Raw genomic sequence first — 21,012 nt, forward strand, 5'->3', positions numbered from 1 at the left:
TGTGGAGTGCTGGGGGCGGGGGGGAGGCCCCCCACCAAGGACGCACAGGAGGCAGCATGTGTGCCCTCCACAGAGTATGAGCCACGTGGCCGTGGATGTGGCACACGTCGTGGTCTCCTGGGCAGACACCACCACGTGGTCAGCCAAGCTGGAGCTCAACGTTATCAATGTTGCTCGCTTCTCAAGGATTCCGAGCTCTTCCTTTTGCCTCTGGTTTTTTTCTCTCATTTCTCTTCGACACACGGTAGCACTGTCACCTCTGTGACCGTGACTCTGGCCACCATAGCCGTCTGATGGGAGGCGCGATTCATAACGCGGGGATGAGACGGAGAACACGGGCCTGGCTTACTGGGTTTGGTTTCCTTAATTTACCGATCTGAAAAAATAGAATGACATCCATTTCTGCCCCCGCTTCCAGGGCCTTTGCTCTGTGTTGAAGGGTGGCCCTGGCTCAGGTCTGGCGTGTGGCCATGCTCGGTGTATGTGGACCGAGTCAGCAGGCGCGCGTCCCGCTGCCCCCGGAAGCTGTCCTTCCTCTGTGTGAGCAACGAGTGAGCCGAGGGCTCCGGGGCTGATGACCCGCCCTGCCCTGTGGCTGGACAGCGGTGACTCCGCGTCCTGGGAGCCGGGGACAGCCTCGGGGCCCGGAGAGGCAGTTGTGGGGGCTGGAGGGGCACCGTGCCTCGCCCCGAGACCGGCCTTTCCCGCCTCCGTCACGACAGGGCCAGCGCCTGCCCTGGCTGCTGCCGGTCAGAAACCCCGCCTGAATGCGTCGTGGCCTCTTTGTCATCACTGGAGACGCTGGTGGAAAGGTTTCATACTTGAAATTGCGGTGCGGTAATTCGGTAATAAATGTGGTTTCTTTCCAGCGGCCGCCGGCATGTGACCGCTCAGCACAGACTTCCCCAGGGTGGCGCCTTAGCCCCTTCCCAGCCTCTGGCACCTTTGTCAGACGGGCAAAACATGTGCTGTTTGCAGCCTCAACACAAGACCGGAGAGGAGGTACGGGCGGTGTGTGGGTTTTGTAATTCCTTAGCAATCTTTAAAGCTGGGGATGGAATTTGTTTTCTAATTAAGCTGCTGTGTCGGGAAGTAAATTAGAGCGAACCTTCTTTGAGCACCCCCCGTTTCTAATTATCTCCACGAACCCAGCAGCCTGATGAATAAACATGTTGCCGCTGTGGCGCGTGTTTATATTCCGAGTCCTCGGAGAGAGTGGCAGTAAGATCCATGTTTGGAAATTAAGGGACATTTTTCAGCCCTGAAACAAAGTAATGAAACGCTTAAACAGCACTAGAAATATTAGGGTGCTCAGAAAGCGCTGGGGCATCAGGGAGCTGGGAGCCTCTTGCACAAGGCTGTTCGTTAGCATTCTGATCACTGCAGGCGCGGGGCGTACCGAAAATTATTCATAATTAACATCTATTGTGTCAACAGCATATTTTAAGGAGCTAACAGCCCGGTGTCTGGGATAATAAAGTGAGCGGCTGTGCCCTCCACCGCGTGCGCCATGGCCCCTGCTGAGCCCGGGGCGGCAGGCTGAAGCCAAAGCTTGCATCTGGGGTTGGTTTTACCTTGAATCCATGAGTATTTGGCTACTTAGCAGCAGTCTGCATGTGTCAGAGCCCCGGTGTCAGCCGTGCCCCGGGGGACGGGGAGGAGCGCGTAGGAGGACATGAGCTGTTGCTTGCGAACACAAGGTAACCCGCGGTCCTTCCGGTTGAGAGTCGGGAAGAAGGACGGCCGGGAACGTATCTTGAGCAGCCGCCGGGTCCCAGGAGCTGCATGAAGGGCTCCCTGCACATTGACTCACGCGGTCCTTGCTGGGACCGTCTGAAGGAGGCGCTGTCAGTGTCCACACTCAAACGATGGGGGAACTGAGGCACGGGACGGGCAGGTCATTTGCCCCATGTCTCGCCGCAAGGGCGAGTGGGAGCAGGGCTTTGCCAGGCAGGCTCCCTGAAGCCCGTGCGCTGACCCACGCCACCACCCCAGCCCACAGCGTGTGCTGCAGGGGTGCAGACCTGCGTCCTCCGAGGGTCTGCAGGGACCCGCGGCCACCCACACCCACCGTCTGGGCCCAGTAGCTGTGATTAGCGTTTACTCCGCTGGGAGGTCGGCATCGTACACGTGTTACGTTTGAAAGGAAAGCTAACAAGATACCAGCCTTCATTCGAAAAGTACCTTTCTCTCCAGCATAGATAGATCATGTCAGCGGGTTGAAGGTGAAAAATCAGTAAGTCATGAGCGCCTGCCCGTCACGGAGAGGATGAGTGATGAGTCACGGGAAGCTAATTTAGAGATGGAGCGGGAAAGCCCCAGGGGCGCTGCACGGTGGAGACAGTGTGAGCGAGGGGCGGACCAGCCCGCCGCAGACCTGGTGCCCACGGGAGCTGTGTGCGTCAGCAGCACTCCGGAGGGAGGGCCAGGGGTGCTGGGTCCCCGAGAGCGGCACACACTCCGTCACCACCTGCCTTTGGGTCATGATCTGCCGGACGTGGGCCAGGCTCTGAGCCAAGACTAGGCAGCAAGCAGGGGCGCCCGCGGACCACGCACAGGGCTTTCATTACCTTCACGGTGGCGCCAGTGTCCCAGCCTTTGTCATCCAGACAGAACAGCGTCAGGCCAATTTCCCGTCTTCACTACCTGGCGCCCCGGTGCCCTCGGTGTCCTAACAAAAATGTGCTTCTGCCAGTCTCTGGTGGACGCCTGTGAGCTGGATCCAGGGATGCAGCCGGCCCTGCCAGCGGCTCGCGCTCACCGAGGGCAGGCGTGGTGCGGGGGAGGCCAGGCGACGACGCGCAGTTCAAGGACGAGGCTGCAGGGCTTCGCACAGCGCGCCCCGCCAGTGCTTCAGGCCATTTCTGTGCAGGTCCTCGCGGGCACCCACCTCTCCTGTGTTCGCCTGCTCCTCCCCTCAGCCTTGATCCAGAGCCGGCCCCCGGAGGCCCCGCTCAGGGACAGCACTCTGCTCTTGCACCGTCAGACCAAGTGGAGGCGCCTTAGTGCTAAGCAGCTCTCCCGGAGATGCGCCCCTGACACGGGGCTGGTACCGGGTGGCCATTCACGTCCACACGGCCAGCCCACGTGGGTTGGGGAGGCGAAATCCCCCCAATGGCTTGTGGAGCCCAGCCCTGTGAGAGGCCCTGGTGGGGATTAGCCACTCTGGTCTGCACAGTTGTCCGGGGAGTCAGGCCCTGGGCACTAAGGGGACATGGACTTGCCCAGAGTCACTCGGAGTACAGACCCCACGTCAGTCCCGACTCCGCTGGCCCCACGCAGTCTGGGGGCTGCAGGACAATGCCGGAGGACACGCGCACCCTCTCCCACCCGAGTCCCCCAGCCTCGGAGCGGTGTCCCAGGTGCCCCAGGCTTGGAAGGAGGGTGTGCGTAGCTCCAGGGTCGAGAACACACAGCAGCACGGGAGCCCTGGGTGGGCTTGCAGCTGCCGCTCAGACTCTGACTCAGATCGCTGCATCGGACGGGAAACTGAGGCAGTTGTGTCAGGACCTGCATTGGAGGTGGAGCCAGACTGGTCCACCTTCTACTCCTGGGCCGCGGTGTGGCCACGAGGAAATGCCTTCTGCTCCGTGCCATCTGCCACACGGTGTTTGAGAGCCGGCTGCCCGCGGCCCCACAGGCGCTGTGCGATGATGACAGGGAAGAGACAGGCCGTAGAAACGCACCAGAGGTGTCTGCAGAGCTCACCGTCCAGCAGGGGACTCAGGCTCACATCCGGAGAACCGTTCATGAGGACGGCCTGAGCTCACTCACCCGCAGGCCCTTTGTCGGAGCAGAGGGACAGGACACCGACTGAGAGGTTGGCCTCCTCTCCTGCAGGGCCAGGACAGTAGAGGACAGTAGCAGGCAGTCAGTAGACGCCTATAGGCGAACGGTGTTCAAAGAGGTGGGGCCCTTGGCAAGCTGGAGATGGGCAGGCACCGTGGAGCAGGAGCCGTGCGAGCTTCGGGGGGAAGGGAGTGTCGGGTCAGGGCGAGGAATGGGAGTGACGCTCTGCTCCTGCGTCTGTCTGTTCCCAGCAGCTGCCGGCAAAGGGAGCAGGTGGTCCAGAGCCTGACGTAGTGCGGTCTGTTTACGAGCAGGAGTGTGGGGGCAGCGGGGGGGTCCCAGGGAGGGCTCTTCCTGCTTCTCCCTGCGGAAGGTGGTCAGTCCAGCGCCTACTAGAAGACTCATGAGCCCAGGAGGCTCCTCCTCCTGCAGGAAGGATGGACTGTGTAGTCGGCGACACCGGCCACCCACCTGGCCTTTGCAGGGTCTCCACGACAGCACTGTTCTACTCTAAGGAAGATCCATTTCAGAATTACCCATGGACGTACAGCAACGTGGCGCAGAAGTTTTTGGAAATGCAGATAAACGATAATGACACTTACTTGAAGGATTGAGAGAACATAAGGGTTTGCTCACAAACCCAGTACCAGGACATAGCAGGTTGGTGACAGGCTGAGCAGCTAAAGGCAAGCAGTCAGAATTCTGTGTGTAAACCACAGCATGGTCCTCAGAAATTGTATGTACAAGCATGGGGTTGGGGAGATTCGATAGAACATTAGCCCCTGTGGAAAAAGTCGGGGTTGTGGGAAACAGCTTGAGTCAACTCTTCCAAACAGCTGTTCCCAAACCAGACCAATTCTGGAGGAGGAGGGGACGGCCCCTCTCTCGACCTGTCGGGGACATGCAGGATACAGTTTGGTGCCTTGGGTGAGGAGCACCTTAAGGGACCGGGAGGTTTAGCCTGGAGGCAGGAAGACACTGGATGACATGGTACCTGTTTTCACATCATCGAAGAGTCATGAAATTGCCGATCACTCACACGTTTCTGCAGGACCCCGAGTGCTGGCGCCAGGGCCATTGGCGGAAGCTTTAGAGATGCGGTCTTAGCGCAGTGAGGCAGGCCTCGGGGTTCCCTGGAACCAGGCGCCGGGAAGCAGGGCACACGCCAGGCCAGGGCTGTGTTGCTCTTCCTCCTGCCTAAGCAGCACAGATCATTGAAACACCGGGAGAGATGAAAAATCACTGACTTTCCGGGTGGGAAAAAATTCACGGATTTATTAGGGGAACTAAAGGGAAAGGGGGGAGGAATTCTACATGTACTGAAAACTAGGACTTCGGTTTAGTTTGACTTAAAATGAAGACACACAACAACAGACGGGCTTCCCCCCACCCCACCTGTTTATGGAGTCAATGCAGAAAGCGTGGCATTTCAGAAAGAGACTGAAATGTACACAGTGGTCTTGTAGCATCATTTATGTGTTCAGTTCACACTTTTGGGGGTGGTAGTTTCTGTATTTTTTCAGCAGCTTATACGTAAATTTATAAATTACGTACCCACCTAAGTGTTCCGTGGTTCCTGGTAGGTCTCCCAGCCTGTGCCACCACCGCCGCAGTCCCATGGTAACTGGCGTCTGTCCGCCATTAGTCCCATTCCCATCCCAAACCCAGAAACTGCTAGTCATCCTCTCCCTCTGAATTTGACCTTTCTGGACACTTCATAGAAATGGGGCCACACTGTGTGGTCGTCTGCGTCCGGCTTCGTGTTTCACTTTTACTTAGCGTAGTGTTTTCAGAGTTCCTTCACATGGTGGCTCGCATCCGTGTTGCTCTGTCGTACTGTCGCGCGGTACCCCACATCACCAGTCTGTCCGTCCGCGTCGCCTGCCATTCACGGACTCGGGGAGCAGTGTGGCTGTGAACACCCACGTCCCAGGCTTTGCGTGCACGCACATCTTCGTGTCTCCTGGGTAGACACGGGGAGTAGCGGTGCTGAGGCAGATGGTACGTTTATGTTTAATTCCTAGGAAGTTGCCAGAATCTTCCAGAGCGGTGCCATTTACGTTCTGTTTCTCCGTGCCCTTGCCACGTCCGTCCTCATCAGCCCGTGACTGTCACCGTTGTGGGCGTGGCAGGGTCTCTCTGTGGTCGTGACGGGGATGTCACTGAGGGCTCACCTGGGCAGGCGTCTTCTCACGTGCCCACTTGCCGCTGTGCGTCTCCCTCAGTATCGCGGCCGTTAGTCTCCTGCCTGTGGGGGGGGGGGGGGTGTCGTCTCAGTGAGCTGGGGGCGTCCCTGTGTGCTACAGAGGTCGGTTCTTCTCAGATATGGGACCTGCAGATGTTCTCTCTGAGGCCAGCTTTAAGTCGCAGACGTGGAAACGCGCTACAGGTAACCTAGAGTGCTCCTGAAATCGTCGTGTTTTTTATATTAATCTTAGGAGTTTGGTTTCCTGGGGGCAATTCCAGCATTTTGGGCTTCATTTGTTTTAAAATGTGTGTGTCGGGGGGGATTGTAATAATTAAGTAGGAGCATCTCTATTTCCTGGGCCCTTGCCGTGTTCCAGATTCTGGGCTAACTTGCTAGGTGTGAATTGCACTTTTCTGTGTCCCGTGGAGTTCGGCGGGATCTCTGAGGTGACTGAGTCTCGGGGAGGTTAGGTAATGTGCCCAAAGTCACACAGCCATACGTGACAGCGCCTGGGGGATGACACCCAGGTCCATTCAGTCCCATCCCCTGATCTCTGTGCTGCGTGTAGCACGGAAGAATCACTTGATGTCTGGCAGGTTCACGCACGGACGTTTCAGAGGCAGGAAAGGTAAATTCTGAGTGGGGACATACGAAGAACAGTCTTATGGGGGGGGCTGAGTTTTATATGCCAAGGACAGATTAGATGAACTGAGGGGCTGTGGGGTGGAATGAGCGACCAGTTAGCTCAGCCAGGGCCCTGGGGACCCAGGAGGCAGAGGAACTGGAGCGCACGTCTACTCAGTGCACCTGCGCAGGAAAACCCTGGAGGAGAGCTTGCCTAGAAGATCAAGAGCAAATATACTCCAGTTGTATTTGGAAACTGCTGCTTTTGTGATATTTTGATAAATTCACAGTAAGAGATAGAATTTAGACAAGGCTACCAGTAGTCCTGCTCAGCACAAGCTTGCAGTGACCTTGGCATTTTGGTCCCTACATAGACCGGACAGATTCTGCTCAGCTAAGGAACCACCAGGGGAGGCTGGTGGCAGTGTGTGTTAAACAGCAGAAGCATTACATCCGTTTTACCGCCGGGACGCGAGGTCTGCCCCTCCAGCCCGCGACTCACCCACCTGCCTCTGTTCCCACCTTCTTAAGACCCGATTTTTACAAAGAAGCTCACGGAGGGTGCCTTAGCATGTTCCAGAAGAGACATCTGGAGAGACAACCAGATAGTAGCTGAGTGCCTCACGGTGGTAGTGCTCCCCAGAGTCATCTGATCAGAGAGATGTGCTCCCTGCGGTTGGTCTGGATCAGGGGATGTGCTCCCTGGGATTCATCTGGATTCTGTGCCCTTGTTTTATTTTTAAAGACTTTTTATTTATTTGAGAGAGCGCTCAGGGGGAGCGTCGGGACGGGGGAAGAGCAGAGGGAGAAACAGACTTCCCACTGAGCGGGGAGCCCCACATGGGGCTTGATCCCAGGATCCTGGGATCATGTCCTGAGCTGAAGGCAGACATTTCACTGACTAAGCCAGCCAGAGCCCCTGCCCCTTCCCCTAATTTTAGAAGCTGACTTCCCCAAGCGTGACAGGCTTTTTAGCAGCTTCCCAGAGAATTCTGCCTGGCCACTGGTCTGGCATGGCTCCCATAACTCTAGCTCTCAGGAAAGGGCCTGTCGGATGATCGATCTTGACACTAGGATGTCCAGAGAAAATCAGCTTTTTCAGAAATGCTTCAAAAATGAACTTAGACTCAGATTTATTTCTTAAGAGTTTTGGAACCTGCACTGCTTAATAAAAAACCATCTGTTTTCATTGCGTCACACACATGTTGAATAAGCAGACGGACGCTGCTCCTTTGCTCTGTTCGATCCCATGTCTCCCTTTGATCCTCGTCTGCAGCCTCCAGAGGGACGCACGTTGTCGGCTGCTCTGGGGGGGGGGCGGCAGTTTATCATTCTGTAATAAATTCAGTCAAAGGTGGATTATCTCCAGTGTCGTATTAACTCCTGCTCAGCACTGAGCTGTGGAAACCGTCACTCCTTTTCCTTCAGAATTTTAAAATACATTTTCCTTCAATGCCATTTGCTTCCCAAGATTAGCGGGTTTCTGATCTGTCGAGATGTTAAGTGCAGGGTGAAAGGGACTGAGGCGCAGTCTAGCACGCGTAAACTGTTCAATTTAGAGACTCGGTACGGAGTTCTAAAAATCATTAGAGAACAAGCTGGCTGTGTGGGTTTAAAAAAAAAGAAAACCACCAGCCAGCTATTTACGGGTAGAATTGTGTGATTTTCTTATCTCTGACCTCCCTGGGGAGCAGTGTTCACCATCAGCATTTTGATAACCCTGAGCTGATAGCCTCCTGGGGAAATTAACAAGAGTTTCACTCAAGTCCATATTTTTAAACTGCAGGTCATGTTTTGTTAGTGGCTATGAAATCAGTGTGGTGGGCCACAGCCACCATTAAAAAAGAAAGAAAAGATAGAAGATATCATTGTTTCCCCAGGAACACAAATGTTGTTTGCTTCGATTGTATATGAATATCGAATGTGTATGTTTACCTGTGGTTGTAGGCGTGTGTATTAGATCGCTGCACAAAATGCATTTCTTGCTGGGAGTGGTCCCAGAGTCTGAAAGCCTCTGCTGTTTACTGGGACCTGGACACGCTGATCCTTAATTCTCCCACTTTGGGTCATCCTCAGTGCTCCTGAGATCTTGATCCCTCTGTGTTCGCAGTCCCAAATCCCTGTTCTGCCATTCCCCGACACCCTGCTAGACGTTGCTCGAGACGTTGCTGCTCTGTGCATCTCGACTTCCTCCTTTCATTCAGAAATGGAGTTTGACAGCTTCTTGCCATTTTACTTTAAATTAAAAGCCCATTCCCCCTGCCGACTACACACTTTGCCCTTCAGCACTGTGGAAAGATAAATTAGCCATAACCGATCCCCCTTCCTGGTGGAACGGATGGAATCTGAGAAATGTCAGTCTTTGCCTCGGATAACGTCCACTTCGCAGCATAGTGGTGTGGCTGCCTCTCCGTGACTGCAGGCGAGGACGTGTGTTTTCATCCTCATCTGAATTTACGCAGGTGCTCTAATATGTGTGTGTCTGAATCCGGTATGTATTTAAGGTGCATCTCTTTTTAGCAGGACATGGCTTTCTCCTGGTTTTAGATTTAGACTGAAAGTCACTGACTTTAATTGAAGTATCTGGTCCTTTTATAGTTAGTGTAATAATTGGCATACTTGGGTTGAAATATGTTCACTTTTTTATTTTCCCCCATTTCTTTCTTTCCATCTTGCTTTCTCCTCCTCTGCTCCCCTCTTTTGGGTTGATTTAGCAGTTTTACTCCTTTCTCCCCCTCTGTTGGCTTGTCAACTCTGTGTTCTTTCCCTGCACACGAATGGCTACTCCCGGGCAGTGGCCAACTTCTGTTTCTGTCCGGGCCCAGACAGTACAGTGGCCATCCTGTATTCTTTTTTTTTCTCAAGATTTTATTTATTTATTTGACAGACAGAGATCACAAGTAGGCAGACACGCAGGCAGGGAGTGGGGAAGCAGGCTCCCCGCTGAGCAGAGAGCCTGACAGGGGGCTCGACCCCAGGACCCTGAGATCATGACCTGAGCCGAAGGCAGAGGCTTAACCCGCTGAGCCACCCAAGTGCCCCTCTGTCATGTGTCATTCATGTCAACTTTGAAATCATAAAGACCATCATTAGCTCTTGGGCCAGACAAAAATCAAACCAAAACCATAGGCCCCTGGCTGGTTTTGGCCCTCAGACCATAATTGGCGACCCCTGGCTCATTAAACTCAAATCTAAGTTAGTACTTTTACAACTGCCCTGGGCGATATGAGGACCTGAGCACAGAGTCACGGCGTTGACTCATTCCCTGACTTGGGTACAGTTTATTGTCACGTATTTTCATGCTCCGTGTGTCACCACCATAAACGTCGCTGATGTTCTGTCGTTAACTCTCGCTGACGCTTCCCTCTCCCATGGCCTCCGCTCCTTCCTGCATCTCAGCCTGAGATCGTTTCTCTTTACCTCAAGAACTCCCTCTGCTGCCAGTTTGCTGGTGGAAAAAATTCTGTTTTTATTGTTCGAAAATGCCATAATTTCCCCTTCGTTTGACTTTTCATTTTAAAATGATCCTTGTTGAAATACAGCTTGCATCCTGTACAGGTTGGTGAGTTTTGGCAGCTCTACCCACCCGTGGAACCAGCTTCACTCAAAACGTAGCCCACAGTTCCTCTCGTGCCTTGTCCCGAGAATCCCCCACCCCCGGAGCTCCCAAGCCCAGGCAACCGCTCATCTGCTTTTGCTTATCGCACCTCAGAGTTGTCTTTTCTCGAGCTTCGTGTATGTAGAAAATGACAACGGGTTCTTGTGCGTCTGTCTCTTCCCTGTCGGCGCGGTGCCTTGAGACTACCCAGGCTCGGCGCACCTGCCGTTCGCTCCGTTTATGGCAAGCCGCGCTCCCCGGTGTGCGCCGCAGCCCTTCCACCTGCCCGCCCGCCGGTGCACAGCGGCTCTCTCCAGTCTGGTCGTCACGATGAGCCGACCTGCTGCGGTTGTGCTCATCCTTGTGTCTAAGCATTTCGTTGCCCCAGGGTGAATTCGCAGGGGTCGGAGGGCTGGGTCATCTGGCAGGTGTGCGTGAAGCTTTATCAGAAGCTTCTCAGCTGTGTTCACGGCACTCCGCCAGGTGACGTTCCTGCCCGTAACGTGTGAGGGTACCAGGCACTCAGCGTTCCGTCAACACTGGGTTCCTAGTGGATCGGTAGTGCTGTCTCCTATTCTGTTTCGTTTTTTAAGATTTTATCTCTTTGAGAGACAGAGCGCAAGCAGGGGGAGAGGCAGAGGGAGAAGCAGCCTCCCCACCGAGCAGGGACCTACCCCTTCGGTGTGGGGCTCACTCCCAGGACCCTGAGATCTGACCCGAGCTGAAGGCAGAGGCTTCGCCGACTGAGCCCCCAGGGGCTCCTGTCCTGTGGCTTTGATTTGCATTTGCCTAATGATGATGCTGAGCAGCTTTTCACGTGCTGTTGGCTGTTAATTTATATTCTTTAATAAAACATACATTCACATTTCTTGCCAATGTTTTAACAGCGCTGTTTGCCTTCAAGAGCCCTTTATGTATGTTGCAGGAGTCATTGTCAGCTCTGTCTGGTCAGTCTGGCTTGTGTTTTCATTTTCACAACAGTATTCTGGGAGCAGAGCCATTTCATTTTGATAAAATCTGATTTAATACGTTTTTCTTTCACGATTCACTTTCCATGTTGTGCCTAAGAAAGCTTTGCCTACCAGGATTGTGACGATTTTCTCCTATTTTTGCTACAACTTTGACCGTTTTAACTTTTATGTTTAAGTTTGTGGTCCATCTCAAGTTAATTTTTGCACATGGTGTGTGGTGAGGTCAAGGTTCCCGTTTTCCGCGTGGGTGTCTGGTTCTTCCAGCAGCACCGTAGGAAGACGGGCTCCTCCCCGTGGAAGCAGTGCCTTAGACAGGAGGCTGTCGGCCGGGATTGTGCCGCTCTTTGGCCCTGTGCTGTCTCGGTGATCTTTAGGCCGGTACTGCACCATTTTGGCAGCTTGATTTTGTTGTTTTTCTGGGCATTCTTTGTATTTGTCCTGCTTTGTGATTATAGCATTTCTTGAGCCTGAGTGCTATGGACTGAACTCTGATCCCCCCCCAAATTCCTATGCTGAAACCCTAACTCCCAGCATGACAGTGTGTGGACATGGGCCTGTGGGCGATGTGGTCACGATGGGACCAGTGCTCTGGAACAGGAGGCAGAGACAACGGCGCGCTGTCTCCCTGCCACATTGACGACACAGCAAGAGGGCTGCAGGCTGTAAGCCAGAGAGAGGGTGCTCACCAGGTCAGTGCACGCCGGCCCCTGACCATGGACTGACGGTCTCCGGAGCCGTGTGCGAAGGCGTTTTGGTCGGCTCAGCCAGCGGTCTGGTATTTTGTTTCAGCAGCTCCCGCAGACCGGGACGCTGTCCCTCCACATCATTCATCAGCTGCAGGAAATTCTCTTTGAAGATTGCTTCCGTCCCATTCCCCCGTTCTCTCCTTTCGGGACTCCAGCAGGTGATTTCAGATCTTTTCCTTACCCGCCTGTGTTTCTTCTGTCCCAGCCGTGCATCTCTCTGTGCCTGGTGCTGAGTGTTTTTCCGGCCCATCGCGCATTCCTGTCTTCCCTGCTGGCTCCTCATCTTCTCAGCCCGTCTCCTGAGGGACTGACATGATGTTCTCATGGTCCTGAAGTGCTGGAGTTACCAGGCTTGACGTTACAGTTTCTGGTTCTCTGCCAAGCCTTCTTTTGTCCTTTAATTTCTCGAACAAACTGGGTAAAATGATTGGGACATTTGCATCTGATGTCACTGCTGCACGGACCCTCCGCCCGTCTCCTTCCCTTAGTAGTTGCTTTGCCGGGTTTCAGGCTCGGTTCAGTTTTGCAGTACGTGTCTGCTCCTTCTGATCCAACGCTGCCACCTGGAAGTGGAAGGTGCGGGGTTCGGACGTGTTGGGCTGTGAGGTTTGGGTTACTTCCAGTTCATCCTTGGGGCCCCAGCTCAGTGCCTCGGGGGTTCTGCCAGCGCTCCGCCTCCTCTCGGCCCTCAACCCCCGTGTCTGCGCTCCAGCCGCACGGGCACCACACTCTGCTCGGTGGCCTGCCTCTCCCTCCGTGCAGCTTTGGGATGCCAGACGCCTCAGAGAGAGAGCCCCAAATGCCAGTGGACGCCTTAGGGCCCCCTCTCCAGTCTTGACCCCATGATTCCCCACAGGCTTGCCAGTCTTCCATTGCCTTCAGGAAGCCTCCCTGCCGTACGTGTGCAGCCTCACTAGTTCTCAGCGGGGGACATGAGTCATCTAACCTGCCATTGCCAGCGAGGGAGCTCGTGACACCCGAACCCAAGGCAGTGAATGGAGCCGCACTCCCCAGGGTTTGCAGATGTGCTCTGGGGCCTGGCTGACTCCGCTCTTTGGGCAGCACCACGGTGGCCGTGCAGCTGACCCTCCGGGGCCGCGGGGAGACTGGCCGCTCTGCGTCCCGCTTTCTGTGTTTCCACAAGAGAGGTTCACTTCCCAGCCAGGCTTCCTTCCCGCGTCCCATCGCTGTCCTTCCTTCCGCTGGCGCAGACACCGTCCTGCACCCGGGAGAAAGGTCCCGACGGCAGAACTGCAGACACACAGACTGGTCCCAGGGATCATGTGCAAAACGGCGGGCTTCGTGCACATGAGTGGGTCACTTGGAGTCTGCAAATGGCACTTTATAAAGAAATCAGATGACCTTAGAGAGTTGAATTGGACCCAGTTCTAAGTCTGGAGAAGAGTATTGTAGGCATGTGGCTTGATCCGGTTCAGGAGGGTGTCAGCGTGCAGAAACCTCACGCGTGCTGTCCGGAGCAGTGGGTCCCAGCCTCCACTCCATGGGGCGCTTTGTCCCGCTGAGTTGTGCTTTTGTAATGGTTGAGGCTGAGTACGTGTGGACCTTGTACGGGTGTGACTTTGTTTTCCACAAGCCCTCAGTGACTGAGGAAAGCCTCATGCACAGGACAGGACACACACCCTCGGGGCCTCCCCTCCCGCCTCCCTACTGGCCGGGAGCCACTGCTTTATGGGTGCGCCTCTTGTCCCCCCAAATACCCCGCCACAGAGTGCCGACCTGATATTCCAAAGGGAAGCTGTTGGGCTCCTGGCCCCGTGTTCCTAGTCGTGGAGCATTTCTACACAACACATCCCTTGTGGGAAAATGATCCAGCCCAAGGCTCTCTACGCCGCCGTGTTCGTGAGGCTGTTTGAAGCAGGTAACATAGAAGTTCATCCTTTATTTTAGTTGAATGTGAGATGATAGAAATTTATAAGATAACACAGTTTTAAAATCTCTCGCTGTAGCCTTCCTCTTACTAAAGAAGAAGAAAGGTTGATTTTTCCTCATTACGCAAGTGGCCTGTGTTCAGCACAGATCTGCCATTAGACACAGAGAGGCGAGGAGAACTTAAATCATTTAGAAAATCCACCACACTGAGACCCTCACTGCTAGGACTCTGGTGCACATTTGCCCTTCCAAACCTTTTTTCTCAGTATTTTTGTGGGTGTTTTTAACAGAAATGTAGTAGCCCCATACGTAGGGTTCCTTCTGTGCGTTCAGAATACTTGATTCTGCGCGTGAAGAGAGGACGGTCACCAGGATGTGTCCAGTGGTTCTTAAATGAAGGAATTGGGGATGATGTGTGTCATCTTCGTATCACCTGAGTATTCTTAGCGAGTATCATTTCCTCGGAAACCATGGTTTTTTACTTCCCATCTTATTTACACGAGCTTGCGATCGCACAGGAGGAATCATTCCTTCGCTCATCAAATATGGATGGAGCACCTGTTAGACGCTAGCGGCTGGTGCTGAGCCCGGGGTGAGACAGTGAAGCCGCGCTCCCACGGCTCCTGCCCGGTTGTGGACAGGCTGGGTGGCGCGTCCGTGTCTGGCAGAGGCCTCTGCGGAGTTCCGTGGGAGTCTCTGCAGCAGCCCCCAGGCCTGGGGGCCCCTAGGACGGGCGGAGCCCCCAGGGATGCTGTATGCGAGCAGGCCGACTGGAGGACTGCTCGGGGCTCCCGACGCCCGGAGAGGAGGGGAATGGTCCGCACGGGCGTGGGGGCTCCTGGACCTTTTGAAAACAGCAAGTTCCACGGGGCTGGAATGTGGCATATTTAGTGAAAGAGAAAGCGCAGGAGAGACAGAAAGTAGCCCAAGAAGCACAGATCACACCAGACACAACATCTCCCGCAGGCCTCTGTGCTGGCTGGGGAACGCAGGTTTGGGGCAGTGACTGGGGAGCGGCAGGGAAAGAAGCCGACGGCGCAGACCAGCCCCATGCTGGCTGTGGAGCACGGGTCACCCTGTGCAGGCACCACGGACTGGAGGAGACCGCACCACAGCTGGGAGACCCGTCCTGAAAGCTGCGATGGGCCTGGGCGCCCAGTGCCACCCTCCTCCCTGCCCAGCAGCCAGGCCGTCTGGGGGGGAGGGGCGGCTCCGTGTCAGCCGCACAGCCCGCGAGGACCTCAGAGAGCTGTGGTGTAAAGAGGGGGTGTCCCGGCTCACCTCTGTGGGCGGCTGGGGCCATGCTGAGCGCTCGCACGCGGCCTACGGCTGCAGGTGATGGGTCTATAGCAAGGAAGCTGTGACCCGGTTCCGGCAGCGACGAGCGTGCGTGCTGCGACGGTGACCCGGTCAGGGGAACAGAGGGGACTGGCCGGCGGAGCGCCAGAGGACGGGAGCGGACATGCAGGGCATCGCCGAGGTCCGGCTGAAAGGCTGCCCTGGGCAAGAGTGTCTTCGTGAATAGTGAGGTCGGAGCTTTGCTTGTAAAGACGGAGCCAGAAGCAGCGCAAGGAGGGCAGGGAGGCCCCTCCACGTGGGCCGCGGAGCGCCCGAGCAGGCGGGAGGAGGCCGAGTTTGGTCAGCAGCACGGTGACAGACCTGGCCGGAGGGACGGGGGAGCAGAGTTGCAGAGTTTAGTGTGTCAAGCTGGCGATGATCCGTGGTGTGAAGCCACGTGGGAAACGTTCCACTTGACTTCCCTGGCGGTGGTTTGGCCCTTGCTCCCCCGCAGCCTCACAGAGGCCATCTCGGGGGGCCGGGGCAGCAGGAGGCCGGGGAGCAGCCGGACCCACTCACATAGCCCGAGGAGCTCTGCTTTCCTCTGTTCCGCCTGAGCTCTGTGGAGGGAGAGGTAGCTGCCCCGTGGCTGAAAACCGTGCAGCAGCAGCAGAGAAGCTGACAGGGTGCTGGCCACGGGGGTGCGGAGGGCCGTTACCCCACATGGTGTGAGCCAAGGCAGAGGGGCCTGGGTGCAGAAAGTCGCTCGGCAGCAAAGGCGGATGGAAGCCAGAAACGGGAGCTGTCCCAGCTTGGGGGCTGGAGAGCGGGTGAGCCGTGTCTCTGAGGCTTCGAGCTTTGGTGGAAGAGAAGCCACGAGGCCTCTGAGGTGGGGACGAGATCCAGGGAGCGACGGGGTCGTGATGGCAGGGAGCTGTGAAGATAGGTGAGCGAGGTTAGGGCAGGAGGCAGACGGACAGACACCAGCACCGGGACAGGCTGCCTATGGTGATTGGTAGGTTTTGTGGGCTAAGGATTCTTACATTTTCTTGTTTCCTGTGGACAGCAGAAGGGCCCTGCAGGTGTTGGGCAGAGACAGCTAGGAATGGAGGCCGAGACACTGGGGAGGACAGGGCGAGCGGGGAAGGGCCACGGTGCAGGCGGCGTGCTCACCCCCTCGGCAGGACAGTCCTTGGGGGCAATCAGGAGAGCCTGAGAACACAGCCCGTGCCATCTCTGCCAGGTCGGGCTGGCAGGAAGATGATGGCCGGGTTGGAGCTGGCCGTGTCAGAGGCTAAGTCACACGTATCCAGTGTGGGGCCAGTTGCACAGATGGTGGACGGTAGGAAGACTGGTGTCGGAGAGGGAGAGTGTGGTCCCAGAAGGAGGGCACGGTCTGACATTCCAGAGTTGGCCTCACCCTTCCAGGCCTCCTAAAAATTGGAGTGTGGACACCAAGGTACAGTTACCATATACCAAGCTGGGGGCTGGAGGTTGCTGGTGACGACCTGGGTATGCTGATCCCGGAGCATCGTTTCTGGCAAGAATCAGAGAGCTGCACGTGAGCCCAGCTGTGGGGGACGTGGATGCTGGTGACTGCAGGGGTGCAGGGAGGGCCGTGCACTCTGCAGGGATGCGGCTGCTCTGTCTTCTTCGGAAGAGCCGTCCGTCTTATTTTCGTCCCTGCTGTGCACATAAGGTCAGGCTCCATGACCCAGAGCGGAAGGTTGCCAGGAGTTCCCCGGACACAGCACAGCTGGGACTGCAGGCTTTTCTCATCTCTCAGTTCAGTGATCTGTTTGTAAACTCTGGCTTTTTATGCTTTTCTTACAACAGTTAGTCCTTGATTAACACTGTGGGTTTCAGTTTTAAAAGAACCACCATGATGATTAAGGAGACTCTTTGGGGGTGATGAAATGTGCCTGGGTCTGACCTTCCGTGGCCCTGTGCCCACCGCCCTTGACCCAGATGGCCTCCAGAGTGTGCTGGTTTGTTTTTGTTTTTGTTTTTTTAAAGATTTGATTTATTTATTTGACAGACAGATCACAAGTAGGCGGGGAGGCAGGCAGAGAGAGAGGAGGAAGCAGGCTCCCTGCAGAGCAGAGAGCCCGATGTGGGGCTCCATCCCAGAACTCTGGGATCATGACCTGAGCTGAAGGCAGAGGCTTTAACCCACTGAGCCACCCAGGCGCCCCTGCGCACTGGGCTTTGACGTTGCTCACTACGCTCTGATACAGAAAGGAAGACAGAAGCAAACAGTTCCAGGAGTGATTTAATTCTAAGTGACACGACGCACGAGGGGAGTTGACTCAGTCTGACTCTGCCGTCCCAAATGTGTGCCCACACCTGCCGCGTGCAGAAGGCGCTTCTCAGACACGTGGGTGGACGGGTCGGTTTGCGAGATCCCTGCGTCTGTCTGAGACCATCGGCAGACAAGTATGTCTCTGGTTTCACGAGCTTAGAGAGATTAGTGGGGTCCAGGGGATGGGTATGGGGGCGCGCACTCACCTGCTGGGGACGGTCACAAGCTGCAGATTTTTTTTAAACACCTGAGTGCACACTGACCCTAGCCTGAGAAGGACTGGCCTCTGTTGGTCCCACTGGCTTGGCCGCCTGCCCACTGAGACAGGGATCTCAGCAGCTCCGTGCCGCTGGGAGTGTATCATCCCTTTACCCACGGGATCCAGCTGGTGCCGGGTCACCTCGTCTCGATTCAGGACGACCCGGCTCATGTCAGTGACGCGCTTGGTCGGGGTCTGGAGATAGACCTTGGTCACACTCTTGCACGAGTGCCGTCCTGTCGCCACTAGCTGCCCGCTCCCCTGGCCTGAGCACCGGGGGCCCAGGGGGCGAGGCGAGGGCATGGGGCTTTGGCTGCTCCCCGTTGCGCAAGTGGGGTGCACACCATACCTGCTGCACGCAGGAGACAGGAGGAGCCTCCCCACGGTGGTATCTTAGGGGTTTGTCTTCTGATCTCCCGCCTGCACAGCCCGTGTGCTGATGACTGTGGGATCTGTCTTGCCTCCTTACTTAATGCTTTGAAGCATGCGTTTTCCCATATCCTTGAAATATTCATACGCCACAGTCTGCTAGCTCCTAGTAATGTCACGCGGTTGTTCTGTAGTTTACTTATTCATTTCTCTCGTTTTGGTAACGTTTCTAGCTTCTGACTTTTCACCCTGTGATAAAACCCTCTATGTCTCACGGGCTCATTCCTTGCGTCCAGTTTCGGGCCGGTTTCCGGAAGCAGGCTTGCTGCGGTGGTTTTAGTAGGTTGGGCCGGTCCAGACGGGCGGTGCTCGCTCCATGCCCAGAGCGTCGTCCGAGGCCCAGCACGTCCCTGACTCGTGCTGTCCCGTGGGGTCGGGTTTTTCTTCTCCTGTGCCGATTTGTCGTCCGAAGTGGAGGTGGAGGCGCGCGGCGCTTCCCTTAGGCCACCCAGCCGAGAGGCCTGCGCACATGACCTGGCCCAGCCTCCCACGGGCCCACCTCTGGGCTTTTAGTCCAGTGAAGAGGCTGCGCCCACCACGGCACAGGAATTCCAAACCTGCTCTCTAGTGCTGCACAGGGTCGTCTCGGACCGTGAACAGATTACTGCTGGTGTGTAGTCGAGGGCTTGGCCGGCACAGAGAGAACGCCTGTACCGTTCCCGACAGGAGCGTCATTGTTTGGGGCGGGGGACGGCCACGCGCGGGCATCTCAGGGTGGGTCCCGCTCCCCGGGAGAGGCCGACCGTGTGAGTTCAGTTTAGGGCTGGAATATGTCGTCTGTCCGCCCCGAGGCTGCGATTCGGCTCGCGGGCAGCCAGGCAGCCAACCAGGGCTCTGAGGTGGCCACCAAGGCCCTGGGGCTCCTCCCGACCCGAGCTGGCAGAGTGCTGCGCGCCCCATCACGTGTGGGTGCTGGAGGGGACATGGAAGCCCCACCTTCCGTACCTCTCCCGGACTCTGCCCCACGCATCCCTCTCCGCGCTGGCTCCGATGGCTCTTTATAGTTCTCTCTAGTGAGCCTTAACCACGAGTGTCACCGCTTTCACTGAGTTCCGAGAGTCCTTCCTCGCCTTGGGGACCCGTGGCACTTGCAGCAGGTGGCCGAGGTGGGGACGGGCCCTCCACCTCGCAGTCTGGCGACCTCTGAATAATGGGCGGAGAGAAGCCGTGACGAGACCTGAGGGCCACCGTTGTCTCCCGTCCTTGCTCTTCACACGCGTCCGCTGTCGCGCGTCCGCCGGTCCTGACGGCGGCCCCAGCCTCGGAATGCGGCCCTGCCGGCGCACCGCCTTGTCGCCCTGAGCCACCGTGCAGAGGCCAGCGGAGCTGCGAGAGTCCTCGCGCACAAGCCGGGCAGCGTCACTGCGGAGCGTCATGGCTGGTGAGCCTACAGATGTGTCGTGTGCAAGGGTTTCGGTGCACGCGTTCCTCCTCCGCACATGCAGGACCCAAGCCCCAGGCTAACGTGTCGGGGCTCCCTGCCCGCCCTCTGGCCCTCTCGAAGGCCCCTCCTCCCCATCAGCCCCTAGTGCCGCGTTCCTTCGGGGGCCGCAACCCAGGCGTCGGCACTGGCACTCATGGGCCGAGAAGGAGGACACCAGTGAAATGCCTTCCCGGGCTGTTTGCTCGGGTTTCGTAACCATCTTCTCTCGGGGGCTGCGCCCCACGCTCGCCTGGCTACTGCCGGTTGGGGGCTGGCGGTGTTCGCTCCGCTGTGCTGTCCACAGACCCTTGCCTTCCTGCTCCAGCACTGTGGGCAGGCCACTGGGCCACCGGCATGTGCTGTCCTGGAGAAAGGAACAGCCCTGCAGGCTGAGAGAGGGGACCGTCCTGTTGTCCTTGTGCCGAGTGTTCGCCTGGAGGCTCGACTTCTCTTCAGTGCTGGGAATCCTTAGGCCCAATCCACAGAGCCAGTAAGAGTGGTTACTGCGGCCCTTGGGGGGCTCGGCTGGGTGAGCATCTGACTCTTGGTTTCGGCTCAGGTCATGATCTCAGGGTCCTGGGATTGAGCCCTGCGTCTGCGTAAGATTCTCTTTCTCCCTCTTCTCCCATCCCCCACTCTGTCTAAAATAAATAAAATCTCATTAAAAAAACATTATTTCCTTTTGTCCCCACCACACTCTCTCTCCCTAAAAACAAAACTTGCTTTCGGGGCTCCTGGGTGGCTCAGTGAGTTAAAGCGTCTGCCTTCGGCTCAGGTCATGATCCATGGTCCTGGGATCGAGCCCCGCATTGGGCTCCCTGCTCAACGGGGAGCCTGCCTCCCCCCACACTCTGCCTGCCTCTCTGCCTGCTTGTGATTTTTCTCTCTCTGTCAAATAAATAAATAAAATCTTTAAAAACAAAAACAAAAACCAACTTTCCTTTCTAAGTCAGCCATGCCAGAGCCAATAGCTTGACTGTGTTTGCAAAAGCCTTTCAGTTCCGACACACTGGAGTCTCCCTGTGGACACACGATTTTTTTTTCATTTGGGAAATGTTTTTCAAGAGTTCAGGCTATTGGAGCAATAATGCTGTTTTCAGATGTTTTGCCGGCCCTCCTTTGTTCCTTGTGTCCTGTCACCAAGGCCACTTGAGGAAATCGGGAGCATCGTTTGTTTCTGAAGGAAGAGGCAGTTGGTGGGAGGAAGGCGCTCGCTGCCGTCCCGTGAGGACGCTCGCGCTGCCCGTCGCTGAGGCCACTTGGGCGTCGTTCATGCCAAGACGTGGGGCCACCAAGCGGCTACTATGATGGAAATCCTAGTCTGTTCACTCTTACGAAGAGCAGGGGTCACACTTTAGTCTCTGAGCCAGATTGCTGTGAACATTTTCCTTTTGGGAGAAAACCCAAACGAGCTTCCTGTCGGATCTAATTAAACGCATCACATGCAGAGCCGGGGCCGCCACTCGGCAGACACAAGCCCACGTCCGGGCTCTGCCCGACTCGGTCTCCCTCTGG

General features: G+C 56.2%; 1 protein-coding gene across 7 annotated transcripts in view; it reads left to right on the forward strand.

Annotated features, from left to right (window-relative positions):
- RPTOR (regulatory associated protein of MTOR complex 1) overlaps nt 1-21,012 on the forward strand; it is a 306,996-nt gene that overhangs the window by 180,878 nt on the left and 105,106 nt on the right. The gene's annotated exons all lie outside the window — the stretch shown is intronic.

Source organism: Mustela erminea, chromosome 18, assembly GCF_009829155.1.
Source record: "Mustela erminea isolate mMusErm1 chromosome 18, mMusErm1.Pri, whole genome shotgun sequence".
Taxonomy (NCBI): Eukaryota; Metazoa; Chordata; class Mammalia; order Carnivora; family Mustelidae; genus Mustela; species Mustela erminea.